General features: G+C 50.1%; 1 long non-coding RNA gene across 1 annotated transcript; it reads right to left on the bottom strand.

Moving 5' to 3' along the window:
- Positions 1 to 670: 670 nt before the first annotated feature.
- Positions 671 to 3,805, bottom strand: LOC120093269 (uncharacterized). The gene is made up of 3 exons (XR_005486380.2): positions 3,429 to 3,805; positions 1,040 to 1,830; positions 671 to 793 (listed from the first exon to the last, which is right to left on the bottom strand). It is a non-coding gene; the product is annotated as an uncharacterized LOC120093269 (long non-coding RNA).
- Between the last annotated feature and the right edge of the window lie 9,093 nt (positions 3,806 to 12,898).

The following is a 12,898-nucleotide window of genomic DNA, read 5'->3' as shown; positions in this document are numbered from 1 at the left end:
ACCCCCAAGTTTTCACAATGAAATCCCAACTCCCTGGTGCAAATAATTAGGAAGTGGGGGCCTTCGGGAGGGGATGAGGTCATGATGGTGGAGTCCCCTGGGTGGATTAGCGCCTTTATAGAAACAAAACGTCTCTGTCTTCCTCTATCTGACAGGATCTCATGAGGCCCAGGCTGACCTCAAACGCAATATGGCGCTAAGGATAATCTTGAACATCTGACCCTTCTTCCTCTGTCACCAGAGTGTGGATCACCACATTCTGTGTCACTGCAGACTGAGTTCAGGGCTTTGTGTGGGCCAGGCCAGCACTCTACCAACAGAGTGGCATCCCTGGTATGTTCTCTCTCTTCTCTCTCTCTCTCTCTCTCTCTCTCTCTCTCTCTCTCTCTCTCTCTCTCTCTCTCTCTCTCCTCTCTCTTTCCTTCCTTGCCCTGTCTGGATAGAGAGGGCAGCCAATGCTTGGCAAACCAAGTAGTCTTTTACCAGAACCAAATTGGCAGGCACCTGGATCTTAGACTTTCAGCCTAAGACATTAAGACTTCAGTTCGGTCTCAGAGACAGGGAAAGTCTAGATGTCCTAGAGCAAAGCCATCATCTAGGATGGATCCTACAGTACCGGAAAGTGGGTCTACCCTTTGCTCTCTCCAGGCTGGCAACTGATTGGTTGAGGCCCACCTATATTTCTGGGAGGGAGAACTGCTCTCTGGAGCCAATCCATTTCCGTGCTAACGTCATGCTCAGACACCTGAACAGAGCTGCCCCGAGGTAACATGTCTTTACCTGGCTCCGGGCCCTGCAAACAGAAACAGACTTGATCTTCAGAAGACACACCTCCCCCTCATCAGACATTCCAGGAGCTTCTGGTCTTTTTTCTTATTCTTCTTTCATGTATGACATCCCGGCTGCAGTTTCCCCTCCCACTCCCCCTTCCCTTCCTCCTCCCCTCTCTCCCTGATTGATCCTGGACTCCACCCCGCCCCCTTAGAAAGGAGTCACACTCTCACTGTTAGGATTCCCATAAGAACACCAAGCTACTCACCCATATCCCATATGGAGAGGACCTAGGCAGAGCCCTACAGGTAAGAAGCTTCCTTTGAAAACTTTCTCTGAGTGAGTCCCAATGGGGTGACAAGAGGTATCACTGTCATGTGGATGAATGACTTGGATCAGCCCCATGGGCTTCCCTGATGAGTTCAGCTCAGAAGGGTGTTTGGATGTTGGAATGGAACTGCAGAGAGGACACAGTGAGGACCCTAGTTTTACAGGCTTCCTTGAGGGGTTCCCAAGGCTGGTGCTAGAGGGCAGACCCAGGAAAGTTCCAGAGAAAGTCAACTGGTAAGGTCTTAGTCAACTGCTCAAGGCTCACTCAGGTCAGGGACTTAATCTGTAGAATACTCTGGGTATTGGATGCAGGTCAGAGCTTGCTGAAGTACTGTTTCCCCAGGGCACCCTGAGGGTTCCAGAGCCCGGTGCGTGTCACTGCACCACCATAGTCTTCGATGGTCCATAGGGCTTCTCATGTCTGCTCTCATATTAGATGCTGGGACCATGTGTAGCTACCGACATTTAGCCTGTGTCTCTACAGAAGCCCTTAGCCACCGAAGTATTTGGACTGGAAAATGCCCAGTTGACGCTCAGGTCTAGCAGAGGTATGAGGGAAATAGAACCTTCATTCACGTCATGTCAATGGACGTGCAAATCCAGGCAGGTTAAGCACACACAGTGTGCATAGTCCAGTGTGCATGATGGGATTGGCAAAGGCTGGGGCGTGCAGATCTGAGGTTTGTGTCCATGTGTAAGGTGCATCTGCATGTCTCAGCATGGATGGATCTGTAACAGGGGGAAGAAAGCAACGGGTGAGACAAAGTGTGGTCCATTTAGGGGATTAAACAAAAAGAAAGACAGGCTGCAGAATGTGCTTCTAGAAGACCAGGCAGTGGCTGCTCATGTCATCACAAGACACATGAAATGTGACAGATCTCCTTCTGAGTTCTTTTATTTCAGCAGGCCCCGGGAGGCGGGTGCTATCCTTCCACCCACTTTGTGAGTAAAGGAACTGAAGACCAGGGAGGTGATGGACATGTCTAGGCAGGAGAGGTGGTCTGTGATGAGGGGGATGTGGACCTAAGGGCCTCCCTATTGAGGGCGATGAGGATGTGGGGAAGTATGGTTGGGGCAAGATCTACTCATTCTCCATTAGACATTTTCATTCATGTGTATGAGGTGTACATGTGTGCTCATGTGTACACACAGGGCAAGGAGGTATGTGTCTGCCACTGTGTGCATGTGTGAGGACCAAGGACAGCCTCAGGCATTAGTCCTTACCTGGCAGTCTCTCTTGCTTTATCTCAGGTGATATCTATTCCAGGTTAGCTGGCCTATGACCTTTGAGGGAAGTCTTCTATCTCAGCCCCCTCCCTTATTAAAAGATGCTGGGATTACAGATATCGCCTCCATGAGGTCAGGCTTTTATAGGTGGTCAGGCCTATGCAGCAGATGCTTGGACCTGCTGACCCATCTTCCTGGCTCATGTTTCCTGTGTGTGTGCGTGTGCATGCGCACATGTGCCTGTGCGTGTGGGCGTGTGTGTGTGCATGAATGAATGAATGAGTATGGAGGCCAGAGATAACATTCTCCCTTCCTTCCTTCTTTCCTTCCTTTCTTCATGTACCCCTCTATCCCTCCGTCCTCCTGCCCTTCCCCCCCTATCCCCCGATAGCTGGCCAGTGAGCGCCCACTTTTTCAGTTGAGGCATTTCCCGGCCTCATTTTTTCCTACCTTTCCACATGCTCTTCATTTTCTCCCTGGGTACCTATTTGAATTTATTTTACAAACTGCCAACAGACGATCACTGGATAGGGACAATGAGCCTTGGGTTGATTCCATTTTACTGTGTTTTACTACGTTTCAAAGTAGAATGCTGTCGTGTTGTTTTTTGTTTTTTTGGTTTTTTTGTTTGTTTGTTTTTAATTCTCCCCGTACACAGGGGGAGAACGTTGAGGCCCGTAGGAAGCTGGTGGAAGAAACAATCGGGATGCTATAAAAGTGTGGGATGCAAACCTTGGCAAGATTCCTTGGTGCATCCATGGATATTAGCTCTGCGTGTTGTGGCTCAGAAACAGGGTGTTAGAGATGAGGGGATTCTGGTCAGTCTCTAGATCGGGTCCTCATAACAGAGGTGGGTGCCCGAGACACAGGGAGACGGAGCCTACATGGCTGCCCTGACTGACTCCAAGCTGGCCAATGACTCTTGCACTGTGGGTGCAGGGCTACAAAAACTGTCCAGGGAACTATATTTAGTCCAGGACAGAACTCAAGGGTCACCTGGCAACAGAAGTGTCCCCTAAAGAACTATATTTAGTCTAGGACAGAACTCAAGGGCCACCTGGCAACGGAAGCGTCCCCCAAAAGCCTGGCACACAAATCACCTCTTTCTTTGCCTCTTTCCTTCTCCAAGTCTACTCTCCAGCTCATGTTGCTGCTCTTTGACCTGCCTGACAGCTGAGAAGGATGTTGCCCTTGGTGACTGTAGGTATCCTGGCAGCCCAGTAGAGAAAGACCACTTGAGGCCTCAATGAGTGCCAGGTCTTTCACAGGAGACCTAGGGGTGGGCATGGTGGTGGGCCAGAGGGCTGGGGCTGATTAGCTCCATGATTTAGTTAAAGCCCTTATCCCACTGGGTCTCTGTTTCTTCATAGAATAAAGGGAGTGGCCAGTGGTTGCAGATGGATGGTTGAAGTCTCAGGATGGTGGCAGTACATCCTGTCTCTAAACATCCTCCTCTCTCGTCCCAGATTCAGTTTGGGGGGAGGGACAGGAACTTCTGCCCTGTCACCATGGAAACTGGTTTGCCCACCCCCTCTTTGGCCAGTTTCCTCATGATGATTCTGGGACATGATGGGATCCAGCCTCTCATTGGTTGGTAACCTTGGTCCTAGTCCCTTAGAATGTCCATAATGCTGGAACCCTACAAGCCAGGCCCTGTTTCCCAGATCTGTGGAGAGGCCATGGAACTAGCACAGCCCAGCCAACAGCTCCACATACTAGCTTGGCCTTACACGCTTCTGACACAGTGGCTTTTCAGGGCCTTCTCCACTCTTGGTATTTTTCACTTGTAAAAGGTCTTCTGGGTCCCTGAAGCCCAGACTTGATGTCCCCAAAGCTAGTCTACTACCTTCTACCTTTCAAAAGAGGCACTGACACAGAAAGCACAATGCTCAGTGACCATCAGGTCAAAGTAGCCTCAAGAGTGTTCACATGGTTGACCAGGACACTGGTGATGGGGCAGGTGTAGACATAGGCTGATAACTTGGTTCTTTTTTGTCCTCAGCCTTTGGTATGGTCACAAGCTCCTGGGGGCGACCCACCAGGGCGTGGACAGGGTTGTGGATGCAAATTAAGAGCTGGCGTGCTTTGTGTGGTGTTGTGGTAAAAAATAAAAAAGTGGTGGGACCAGTTCCATGGTCACTGGTTCTGGCTCCCTGGGGCCACTGGAACTAGTGCTAATTTATTATTAGTATCTCTCCCTGCGTGACTCTCTGCTAGCCTCGAACTCTCTGGTTCCAGCTACCCAGTAAAATCATGGTTCTAGGAAGTCCAACCGTGACTGATTTATCATGGCTTCCTGACTCTGCCCACACTCCCAGCAGCCACTCCCTGGTAGTTAAAATATAAACTCCCAACTACCCAGTAAAACCAAGACTCAACAAACTGTAACCTAACAATCAGGCTTATATGTTAAGTTCTCAAACCACAATACATCCACACAATAAACTATAACCAATTGATAGGGATATAAACCACCCACCTAGATAAGATAAATTTGCCTACAGAAATCCATCCCAACTACCTTGGCAATTCAAGACCACCTGGATCTGGGTCATCCTTCCCTGTCTTGGTTCCTTGCTCCCCCTCCTCCTCTCTCTCTCCTAGACTTTGTCCCCGCCTACCCTTCCTCTTCATCCAATGATAGGCTTTGCATTATCCTGGATCTGCCTTGCTCCACAATGACATCATCCTACAATGTGGAAGCTTCCGTGATGTTCTGGTGACTGGGCTATATGTAGACCTGAGGTTGGCAGCCTAGGGGAGAGGTTGGACACACATGGCTGTTCCCCAGTGTCTTCTCACTCACCTTTGGTGGGTCAGTGACAGCATCCTAGTTCAGGTGGCCTAAAGGTGGTTCTTGTGGTCAAGGTGTCCAAGGTCAGCTGGGCCCAACTCCAGCGTCATCAGCAACACTGTCCAGTAGACTGTCAGTCTCTCCCTGGGTCCCCTTGTCATGTGGGAATAAGTGCTAGCCCTACTTAGGCAGAGAAGCTGCAAACGCATTGTGTATGGTAACAGTTGGCTCTTGCAGAACTGGAGTCACTGGAGACCCTAGAGGGGAGGCCGCCATGTTGGGGACTAGGAACGCATCCACTAAATGTTTGAGTTACTCCCAAATGCCTATACTAAAATCCCAACCTCCAGTACACAGGTCTCTGAGCGTGTGTGTGTGTGTGTGTGTGTGTGTGTGTGTATTCTCGGAGAGCTATGATCAGTGTCCCCTGAGAAGGCACAGGAGAGCCCTCTCCCACACTTCTGTGCCTTGCTGTGCCTTAGGCCTGCCATTGTCCAAGCTCAGCCTTCCCCTAGGTTCTCACTCCTCTGTAGGCTTCCTCTGTTTACTGGCTTGTGTAAGCTCTAGTAGGTTCCTTCTGCCAGTTTAACGATCTCGGCTCCACTCAATTCCTTATTTGGCCCAACCGTGACTTCCTGTTCACTCCTGAGCTCATCAGTGAGAAGGTGCTGCTGGTTCTCCTGCCAACTCAGGACACCTGTGGACTCACCTCTCCCAAACCACATGGACACCCTGGGGAAGGAGTACTGACTAAGCCCACGTAGCCATGGGCGTCTACCCTGCCATGTGAGAAGTTGTTATGAGAGAAGGGCTGTGGATGTTACAGAGACGAGGGGGGTGCGGCTGCTCTGTAGCCCCTCTGGCTTCTCCTGCAGGCTTCCAGTGTCTCCAAGGATGGCGGCTTGCCCTGCGTTAACCCTAACTTCACCAACTACAGGTTTCATGCCCACCCTGGCCTGATTCCTTGGGAAATTTTTCAGGTGGTTTTGTGAAACACGCCTCAGTCCAGAAGCAAACTGACTCTTTGTTTTGGTGTTCCTCAGGGGGCTTGAGAGTCTCTCTTTTCAGAGAATGGAGGGGAGGGAATTACTGGGTTGAAAACTGTTGTCTCCCCCTCCCCCAATAGGGTACCTTGCAGTCTAGGAATAGCCATGGTTCTTTGTTCCTACAGTGTTAGCTTTCCCCTGGCCAGAAGGTAGACAGGAGGCTTCATCATATCTGATACCTAGGGCTAGCCTGGTAATGAGTAAGCCTGATGCACCATGAAGGGCCTTGAGGGACATCCTGCCCAGCTCTGGAGAGGATTTAGAACGTCATCCAGGACTGTTTTCTCTGTAGGACAGCAGATGTGTGGAGCTGTGGCTGTGTGAGGCTGTAGTAATCCAGAAACCTTGTCAGAGTTGTAAGCCTCTGGTCAGAGACAGCTTATGGAACATTCTTGAACCCTGCCAGTGCCTCCTCTTCCCTGGGTTTCCACTTGAAGGCAAGGTGGGCACCGAGGGCCATTAGAGGCTGAACATAGTATGTGTGTGTAAGTGGGGGAGCTCTGCTATCCTGCTCCTCCATTTCCTGGTGTCTGAGAGAGCAGTTTGGACACAATCCAAAGCTGTCCAGCAAACAAAACAAAGATGTGGATTAAAAAGGGAAATGGGTTATAGAAAGGCTGTTCACAAAAGCCATACAGGTTGGGGTAGGTGCAGGGAACAGGTTTAAAGGCTTAAAGTGGGCAGACTGAGGCTCGACTCAGAGAAGCCTGGGGTAGGAGGGTCTTTCCAGAACTCAAGGGTTGGGGCACATGTGGTGGATACTCAGGGAGGTCCCACAGCTCCCCTGGGGTTGGAGAAGGTGGGATGTCAGGGATAAACTACCCTACAGCATGCGTGTTCCCTCTCTTGTCCCTGCTGTAGCTGTCTTAGCCTCTTTCCCACCCCTCATTGGTACCAGTCAGTTCCCAGACTGGGGTTTGTATGCACACAGGCACCAGAACACCCCTAGAGTTCTGACATCACTATAGACCGTGTTACCTACCCTGTGCATGTTGCCCATGGCCAGCCACTGCCAGCCAAGACTCATTCTTCCTATACCCCTGTGCTCCCAGGACCCCAGTCGCTGTCTGAACACAGCGATGGCCTACTGTGTCCATCTCCTGAGGGTAACAGCAGCACCATTTGGCAACGCCAGGCCCAGCTGGCTCTGTCCACGTTGGAGACTCACCATGGGACTCTGTGCTATCCTCTTCTTTTCAAGGCCACCAGAGTCTTGCAAAGCCCCAGATACATTGTGCGGAAGGGAACTCTTCACAGACAGCATATTTCAGTGTCATGACCAGACCCAAGAACGAGTGAGCAGTCAGTGTCCTCGCCTATACTTGGCATGGTGTAGAAAAGCTAACATGCACACAGGGCGGAGGGAGCTACTGAATCTCAGCACTCGAGGCTGGAGGATCAGGGCTTTTCCTGTCTGCGTGCTCAGGTACAAGTGGGAGACCAATCTGTGTGCACCGCCAGTTGCACACGGTCACGGACTTCCTGGCCAGAGTAGCAGGTCCCTGGTGGAGCAGGAAGATCTTGGCCTGTCCCACCATGGGGCACAAGAATGGAGAGTAATAGAGTCACCTCTCCCAAGGCATCAGAGAGGCAGTGGTGAGGGGGCTGAGCTTTTCTCCGATGACATGTGCCCAGGCAGGCAGACGGAGACCTGGCCATTCCCCTGTGCATGCCAACAGACAGAGAATAAGAGTTTAAAAGGGCCAGGAGAGGAAGCCTCACCTGACTCAGCCACTAGCCACATCCAAAGCCTCATTACTATATCTCTCTGTGCCTCCAATACCAATCTGTAAAATGGGGACAATGCTCCCTTATCCAGGATTCACCCCTTTAACCAGGATCCAGGGCTGTTAGGTGGCTTCTGCTATGCTCCAGATATGGTTGATTGTTTACCCAGGATGCCTAGTGGGCCAGGGAGATCCCAGTATTTTAGAGGTCCACTAGCAAGAAAGGCGTTAGAGAGACTGTACTGATCTCTTAGTGGCTCTAGGTGCTGCAGCAGATTCTGAGAGAAAGCTCCACAGGGGGAAACCTGGGGTGCAACTGGAACAAGGAAGAGGAGGAGGAAGAGGAGGAGGAGGGAGAAGGGGAAGAGGGAGAAGAGGAGGAAGAAGAGGAGGAGAAGGACGAGAGGAGGAGAAGGAAGAGGGAGAAGAGGAGGGAGAAGAGGAAGAGGAGGAGCAGGAGGAGGAGAAGGAGAGGGAGGAGGACAACCACTTTCTCAAGAGGATAATGGGGGTGGAGACAGGGGTCAGAAATGGCAGGAACAAAGTGACAGGCAACCTAGGCAGGCATGGAGTCAAGCTTTTTCTGCCGTAGAAGCTTGCTGTGTCCAGAGGAGCCAAACCTTCTCATGCTTAACCCCAGGGAAGAATCCAAGAATAGGCTGAGTCCCAAATTGCCTCTCTGACCACCCTTGGCTCAGCAAAGTCCCTGTATTCCCCACACTGCATGCAAAGGTGATGGGATGTTTCTGGGGATGGCAGCCACCATGGGATAAAAAAGAAATAGGGGACCATCCATCCCAGTGCAATGTAGGATAGGTACTCCTTTGCATGAATAGTTGATGCTTACTGTATACATAACTGTCACGCAAGTGCTGGGGTAGGAGGCACAACATATTTGTCTTCCTGGTTACAGTGAGTGCACTCTGAAAGCCAGGCTTTCAGCCTTTCTCATTTCTGCAGGGGCCTCTGGGCCTTTGTTCCCTGAACAAGGACACTGGTACTGGGCACAGGCCAGGGTAGGCTGGAGGATTTCCACAGGGTGTCTCTTCCCACATGATAATGTTACTGTTGTCTCAGCAAGACGGTGGGTGGTGGCACTGTTACTTGGGGTCTGGGGATGTGGGTGTTAATGTTGGGTGACATGCGTGTGTGTGTGTGTGTGTGTGTGTGTGTGTGTGTGTGTGTGTGTGTTAACTGTTTCCGAGGCTTCTAAACTACCAAGGGTAGCCTGCTTTTTGGCTCTTCTCTTTTTGAGAGTCTCTGTGCTCCTGTCGTGGTGAGGGGTGCTTGCAAGCCAGCAAAATAAAAAGACCCTAAGACGGGTTCAACTGGCAGGAGAAACCCTAAACCCTGTGCTTGGGTTAAATGGAGAGCCTTTCTTGACTTGGGTAGTGCTGGGGATCTTGGGGGGGGGGGAAAGGAAGATAGACATCCCTCAAATTAGGGAACATTAAATCTAGAGGCTGGGAGTGGCCTGAAGACCTTCTGGGGGCAGCAGCTGGTGGAGGAGGGCTCTGGGCTGACTTGATTTAGGGAGATGTGTGTGTGTGTGTGTGTGTGTGTGTGTGTGAGAGAGAGAGAGAGAGAGAGAGAGAGAGAGAGAGAGAGAGAGAGAGTATTGCTATGTTGCCCAAGTTGATTTCAAACTTGTGACATCCCACCCCCTCATCTCAGTCTCCCAAGTGCTGGGATTGTCGGTGTGCACAGGATTTGTATTTTCCATCCCAGAATTCTGGCTAGATCAAGAGAGTGGGAGTTATAGCCCAAGGGTTCCTGTTTGTCAGTCTTTCTTCACATACACAAAGCCCAGGGCGTGCGAGAGTCTGCCTGCATTTGATCTCTCCCCTGGCGTTGCTGGGCATTTACATCTGTGGTTTTGTGTGTCCATCCTTTCTGGGACAGAATTTCATTGGGACAACCCCGCACAGGGCCAGGCGTTCAGTCCCAATGGAGAGCACACAGCAGATTGTGGTGCCAGTGGAGGCCATGTTCTCCCACTGGGCTTGCTTTTCTGTCTGCCATGCTACCCAGTCCTCAATGCCCCGTCCCCCAGAAGTGATCCCCAAATACTGTACAGACATCAAACCCACCCCATACCCATCATTACAATGCCTTGCCTGGTTGTGTGTGTGTGTGTGTGTGTGTGTTTGTGGTGTATGTGTGTGTGTTGTGTTGTGGTATGGTGTGATATGTGTAGTGTACATGTGCGTATGTGTGGTGTGTGTGCCCGTGTGGTGTATGTGTGGTGTGTGTGGTGTGGTATGTGTGGTGTATGTGTGTGTATGGTGTGTGTGTGTGTGTGTGTGTGTGTGTGAGAGAGAGAGAGAGAGAGAGAGGTGGGGGGGTGATGAGACCAAGTCCATCTTAGTGGCTTTCTCTCCAAAACTCTGGGCATGGCAAGTCAGTTCAGGGGCACCTTGAGTCTGTCAACACCTTGGTCATGAAAAGTGGTGGCTGGCCTGGGAAGGGGAATGCTGGCAGAGGTGAGGTAGGGGTTGTTGGGTGAGAGAGCATCTTCTGAGAAGCAAAAGGGGGGAGGGGGTGAAGAACTCGGAGATGGGGGACAGGGAAAAGGGCAATATTTAAAATGTAAATAAATAGATTTAATAAAAAAAATGGGAACAAAAAGAAAAAGAAAAGTGGTGGCTGGGTTCCTGTTGACACCATAGTGCTGCCAGAGCCGGCCACTGCCTGTGAGTTGTCTGCTGTAAAGCACAGGGGTATCCTGAAGAGGGGACCAAAACACTGCGGTCTGCAAGGGCCTCTCCCACACCCCCTTTGTGCAGCCCAGTCCCATAGCTTCTTTGTATTGCACAGTTCTACACACTGTCCTTGTCAGGGGTCAGCCCAGAGGATAGCAGCTATCCATAGATACACAGAGAGCTGCTACGTTAACCCTCTGAAGCTGGGACCATGTTGCCTCCCAACGGTGAGGCTGCCTACACTTCAGCTCCCCTCCTCCCTGCTGTTCAAGAGGCAACAAAAATGCATCCTCCTCTCCATTCAGCTGAGAGATTATTCTTAAAAAGCTGCATTGAGCATTTTTTTTTTTTTGCTATTCTGAGAGTGAGAAAATTACTTGCTAAGAACATACAAATTATTACTTTTTTTTATATATTGCTCATTTATCGACAAAAGATTGCTAGAAAAGCTATCTCAGGGGGGAAAAGCCTGATGAAATGGCTGTTAAGACTACCTTTCCCTCTCCTGGGGTAACCGGCAGAGCCGAGCCCAAACAAGCCTAGTTCTATTCTATTTGTTACACTTTAGTTAAATGGAACTGTTTCACACCAAACAAAAACAGACCCTCCTTTGGCTTAAAAAAAAATCAGCCAACTTTTACTGTGCAACTTTTATCTCAAATGAATGAGGATTCTAATTTTATCTGTGTTCAATAAACAGGTTTTTAAAACAACAACAACAACAACAAAAACAACACACACACACACACACACATACACACACACTGAAATTGTTTACTTTTTCATTCCGCAAAGCTTTGAGCAGCAGAAGGAAACAAAACCAGAGAAAACACGAATTTCTGTGCATATGAAACAGCCAGGTCTCTTCCACCCATCTGCACAGAAATCAGTTATTTTTATGTGTTAATTTAATATAAAATTATTGTATCTTTGCTGTATTTTCCAGGCTATTAGGAATAAAAGAAAAATAAATAAATAAACACGTAAGCAAATAAATAAATAATGTGTGTGTGGGAGGAAGGTAAACAGTGGCTCTCAACCCTCCATTTTCTTTTAGGTTTTTCTTGACTTCTGGTTTTTGCTTTTAAAATTATTTTGTCTTGGTTTTCGGTAAGAAAAAAAAACGTACAAAATGTAAATTTTAAAATCTCAAAAAATTTATAGATTTTGAGCATGACAAAATATTTTTACATCCACAGCACATTTCCCCAGAAATAATAATAAAAAATGCCGTCCGCTGTTGTTCTACTTAAATAAAACATCATTTTCATTTAATATCTTCTGGTGTGTTCAGGCTGACGTGTAGATATGAGAAATTCCCTACCGAGAACTTCGGACAATATTGAAAAAAAAATCGTAAACAGCTTATATGTAAAATTTCCACGGAAGCGTCCCTGGCTCCGTTCACATTAATTTTCAAGGCACTGGGGGAATCTTGAAATGACGAGCTTGACTGGTGGGCACCGCAGCGTGATGGTCCCCAGGGGCGCAGCGAAGGAAGGAAACAAATGATCTCTCTCTCTAGCCCTTGGAGACATGCTCGGCCTGGTTACCCAGAGCGCCCTTGGCTGTCCCAAGGCTCGCTGGAGTTTTCGTTCTCTGAAACTCACGGAGGCTCTAAACAGACCTCCACCCCTCCTCCCTGAAACCGTGGACCATGTGTGGCCTGCAGTGGGGTCTTGTGTGGAATCCACCTGTTAGCGCGTTCGGACTGCAGATCCCAGCACCCAGCACCGCGGCCGGGGAGTGAGCGCGCAGCCTTGCCACCTGATGTCGGAAGTTCACTCCTCCGTTTGAATACCTTTTGTTTTTTATTTGCCTTGACCCAGTTCTAACCGTTCCAGACTGCAGTCTCAGAGAGCAGGGATACCAATGGACCACGCTCTCAGAGCCCCAGGGACTCCCAGGCAACTGTGGCCAAGGTAGCCAGTTCAGTGAAATGTTTTGGGGTCTGCAGACCATGGCCCGCGGGGTTCCTTTTTGGTTCTCATTGTCCCCCGGGCTCAAGGCCACGGGCAGGAGGTGGTCGGTGGGGTTAGGACTCTTTGCTTCTGCACCCTAGTGCTCCAGACGTGAGTCAAACCTTGTACGCAAAGAGCGCACCAGCTTTGGCCGCTTCGGCCAAGCCTGGGAAGGGAGTCCCCAGGGCCTGAGTCTGCGAGCGACATTCAGAAAAGGATGCGGAGGGCAGAGCGGGTACAACTGGCTCCCAGGCCTGAATCACAGCGGCCACACTGATGAGCCCTCCCGGGGCGCCCGGGACCACCCACACCGCAGGCGACGTGGGAACTCCGCGGTCAC

This window comes from Rattus norvegicus, chromosome 6, assembly GCF_036323735.1.
Source record: "Rattus norvegicus strain BN/NHsdMcwi chromosome 6, GRCr8, whole genome shotgun sequence".
In the NCBI taxonomy this organism is placed as follows: Eukaryota; Metazoa; Chordata; class Mammalia; order Rodentia; family Muridae; genus Rattus; species Rattus norvegicus.
This window is presented reverse-complemented; position numbering and strand designations above follow the sequence as displayed.